Consider the following 4628-nt stretch of genomic DNA (forward strand, 5'->3'; position numbering starts at 1 on the left):
ATACTTGACTAAGGACCTTTTAAGAATAATCATATTATTCTCAGAACATTATTATAAAACAGTTTATTTATACACACAGAAAAGAAACTGAAATAATAATGGCAACGCCTTATATTAATAAACATGGTAAATCAAGTATGTTATTACAACCATCTCATGATTAATCTTTGGGCATACTCTTACAGTTCACACTGTTGTAAAAAGTCTGAACCTGTAGCCATAAAGGTAACTCATGGTGAGGGCACCTTCTTAATAAACCCTTGTATCTCTCCCATGCATCAAAAAGTGTTTCTAGATCCATCTGCACAAAAGAAGAGATATTATTCCTCAATTTAGCCGTTTTAGCCGGCGGAATATATTTAAGCAAAAAATTTTCAGTCATTTGTTCCCAATTGGTGATTGACCCTCGTGGTAACGAGTTTAACCACTGTTTAGCATTATTTCTCAATGAAAAGGGAAACAACCAAAGATGAACGGCATCATCAGAAACTTCATTAATCTTAAAAGTGTCGCATAATTCCATAAAATTTGCCAAATGAGTATTTGGATCCTCGTCCTGCAAACCATCAAACTGAATAAACTGTTGTATCATTTGAATCGTGTTAGGTTTCAGTTCAAAATTATTTGCAGCAACAGCAAGTCTAACGATACTCGATTCAGTTCCTGTTAAATTAGGTTTAGCATAATCATACATAGTACAAGGAGCAGGGTTCTGATCTATAGGATTTGCGGCAACCACAGGAGGTAACGAATTATTCTGATTATCAACCATCTCCTCGATTGTAGTATGGATACTGACCTCTCGCTCTTCCTCTATGTATTGTAAGCTTCTCCTTATTTCTCTTCGATTTTTGCAAGCTGTGCAATTTCGCTGTCAAAAAGTAAAGGTCCTGACGTATTCCTCCTAGTCATCAACTATAAAAACCTGCCAGAAGCAAACAAAAGAAAAACTTAGAAAAGAAAAATTTAACTGAAAACAAAAAATAAATTGCAATAAAAGTAAAAATGGCTAAAGTAATAAAAATCAAATGTTCCTAATATCTTATTCCCCGGCAACGGTGCCAAAAACTTGATGGCCGTGTCACTAACTAAAAATTCAACTATGGCAAGCACACTTATCGAATAGTAGTATAGTTATGGTGAGACTGGAAATATTGTATCCACGAGGACTAAAAGTACTAGTAATTACTATCTTATTATTATCTAGCCTAAAGATTAAGAGAATGTTTTATCTAAACCTAATTATCTAATTAACTAAGATTACAATAGAAATTGAACTTCGAAAATACTTTTTAGAAAACCGATGGAGAAGACAATACCCAAGGAAGAATCCACCTAGACTTCACTTATTACCTTTGAATTAGACGATTTATTCACTTGACTTAATCCGTAGAAATCCCTGATTTATGTTAATATCCCTTTCGAGACTAAAAACAACTGACTCTAGGTTGATTAATTGAAATCTCTTTCTAATTAAAACCTCTATTGTCACATTAACTCGATCTATGGATTCCCTTATTAGATTTATGTCGTCCTATCTCTAGGATTGCATGCAACTCTGCTTAATTATGAAGGATCTGCTCTTAAACAGGGACTTTTGCTCCACTGATTAAGCACATCAAAAACCTGAATTAATATCCTGGAATATTAAAGCAATGATTAAAACTCACAATTAAGAATAAGAACAAATATTTATCATATAAATTAGAGAGTAATAAGATTCATCCTAGGTTTTATCTCCCTTAGGTATTTAGGGAGATTAGTTCATAATAATAATGGAAAACATCTCAAAGTTTGGAAAATAACAAAACATAAAGAAACCCAAAGAACTCCAAGGAGATTGAGTGGAAGTCTTCAGTCTTGCTGTAGCTCCTGCCACTAAGATGATTCTGATGGCTATCCTTAGGTATTTTCTACTTTCCACTCTGCGTGTCCCTATTGATCCTCTTCTACGATGTTTAAATAGACTTTGGAAAGCCCAAAATAGACCAAAATTAACCTTTTCCGAATAGAATTATACTTAGGTATAACAGGGACACGACCGTGTGACACCCCCATGTGAAGGTGCTCAAGCCGTGTGCAATTCTAAATTGGTTTTTAGTCGACACGGCTGATAAACGCCAAATTATACATATTTATACCCCAAATACTTAGCATATTTATGGATGTTTATTACTAGATTTTTGGATTTTGGTGCTCTTAATCCGGTTATTTCATGTTTTGTACTCAAGAGAGCACCAAGAGTCAAAAGGAGCCAAAAACAAGCAAAAAAGGGACAAAACAAACCAAATCGATAAGATGACACGGCCTAAGCCTTGCCACACGGGCATCTCACACGCTCGTGGCCTTCGGGGGTGTCAACCAAGGTTTACACGATTCACACGGCCTGGCCATTAAGCCCACACGGCCGTCTGCAATTTAACGGATTGAACACGGCCTGGCAATCATGTCACATGGCCGTGGCACACGGCCGTGTCCCTTTTTTAAAGATTTGTATTTTACACAGAAAAGGGTACTTAGGGAGGAAGAAAAGCCAATCCAAAGCCTATATAAACACCCTAAGTGTGACTTAAAAAGGGGGGCTTCTTCTAGAACTTTTCTGGAATACAGAACCACACGCCGGGAATTACTTGAAGGAAGCCAGACGATCCATCCCAAAAGCCGGAGCTACTCCAAGACTGAAGATCTCCCTCAGAATTCCTTTAGGGGATTTTTCTTCATGTTTTGTTATTTTTATACTTTTAAGATATACTCTTATTTTATTATGAGCTAAACCCCTTAGATGCCTAAGGGGGATAAAAACCTATGATGGATCTTGTTATTATTATCTGAACTGTATGATAAATACTTGATTTGTTCTTAATTATGTGTTCTTAATGCTTGAGTTAATATTCCGGATATTAATTCATGATTTGATGTGCTTATGCAGAGGAGGAATAAACCCTGCCTAAGAGTAGATTTGGCATAATTAAGTGGAGTTGATCGAACGCCTAGAAATAGGGTTACGAGATTTTACCGGATTAGGGTGAAACCTAATATGAGAGTCCATTGAGTGATTTACTGCTTCCCTAGGGGTTTTAATTAAGAAAGAAATTTTGATTAATTCAACTGAGGGTTAGATGTTTTTAGTCTCGAAAGGGATAATAACATAGGTTAGGGAATCTCACGGATCAAGTCAAGTGAATAAATCGTCTGGTTTAGAGTCAGATAACAAGTGAAATCTAGGTGGATTCCTCCTTGGGTGTCGTTTTTATCAATTGCTTTTCTTCAAGTCTTTTTACAAATTTTCTCTTTGCTTTAATTAAATTAGTTAATTAGTTTAGATAATCAGCTTGATAAACAAACCCTTTTATTCCTAGGATAGATAATAAAAAGATAGTTATTACTAGTACTTTTGGTTCCCTTGGGTACGATATCCCTATCTTCCCATTACTATACTATTGTTCGATAGGTGCGCTTGCCTTTTCATCGTGATAATAGTTAGTCTAGGTTTGATCTTCATTATAAATATTTATTACTTGTTACAAATCACGCCATCAAGTTTTTGGCGCCGTTGTCGGGGAATACAAAATATTAGGAACGCTAAATTTTTATTACTTTAGTCATTTATTTTTTCTTACAATTTAATTTTAGTTTATTATTATTATTATTTATTAATTTACTTATTTTTTCTCTTGACAAGTTTTTATAGTTTATGACTAGAAAAAACCCGTCAGGACCATTACTTTTTGACGAAGAAATCGATCGTACAATTTGCAAAAATCAAAGAGAAATAAGGCGCAGCTTATGATACACGGACAACAAGCAAGAAGACGATACTCGACCCCCAATCGACGAGATAGCTGAAAACCAAGGCAATCAGCTACCTCCCGCAATTACGGCTAATCAAAATCCTGCTCCATATACTATGTATGATTATGCTAAACCTTTTTTAACAGGAACTAAATCTAGTATAGTTAGACCTGCTGTAGCTGCAAATACTTTTGAATTAAAACCTAACACTATTCAGATGATACAGCAGTTTGTTCAGTTTGATGGTTTGCATGACGAAGATCCCAACTCTCACTTAGCAAATTTCCTGGAATTTTGCGATACATTCAAAATCAATGGCGTTTCTGATGAGGCCATACGTCTTCAATTGTTTCCCTTTTCACTGAGAAACAAAGCTAAAAAGTGGCTGAACTCGTTACCACGATGGTCTATCACTACTTGGGAATAAATGACCGAGAAATTTTTACTAAAATATTTTTCGTCAGCTAAAACGGCTAAATTACGTAATGATATCTCTTCTTTTGTGCAGATGGATTTAGAAACAATTTACGATGCATGGGAGAGATACAAGGACTTACTGAGAAGGTGCCCTCACCATGGGTTACCGCTTTGGCTTCAAGTACAAACATTCCACAATGGTCTGAATCCCTCAACTTGGCAAATGGTTGACGCAGTTGCTGGCGGAACCATCAACAATAAAACACCGGAAGATGCCTATGAGTTTATAGAGGAGATGTCATTGAATAACTATCAGTGGCAAGTTATGAGGACAAAGCCAACGAAAACAGCCGGCGTTTATAACATCAATTCGGTTACCATGCTCTCTAATCAGGTAGAACTTCTCAATAAAAAGATTG

The 4628-nt window shown here is 35.8% G+C and overlaps 2 non-coding genes across 2 annotated transcripts; one reads left to right on the top strand and one right to left on the bottom strand.

Moving 5' to 3' along the window:
• Positions 1-227: 227 nt before the first annotated feature.
• On the top strand, positions 228-334 carry LOC128292164 (small nucleolar RNA R71). Its single transcript, XR_008282149.1, has one exon. It is a non-coding gene; the product is annotated as a small nucleolar RNA R71 (small nucleolar RNA).
• Positions 335-4267: 3933 nt separating this feature from the next.
• LOC128292236 (small nucleolar RNA R71) lies at positions 4268-4374 on the bottom strand. Its single transcript, XR_008282220.1, has one exon. It is a non-coding gene; the product is annotated as a small nucleolar RNA R71 (small nucleolar RNA).
• Between the last annotated feature and the right edge of the window lie 254 nt (positions 4375-4628).

This window comes from Gossypium arboreum, chromosome 4 (assembly GCF_025698485.1).
Source record: "Gossypium arboreum isolate Shixiya-1 chromosome 4, ASM2569848v2, whole genome shotgun sequence".
Taxonomy (NCBI): domain Eukaryota; kingdom Viridiplantae; phylum Streptophyta; class Magnoliopsida; order Malvales; family Malvaceae; genus Gossypium; species Gossypium arboreum.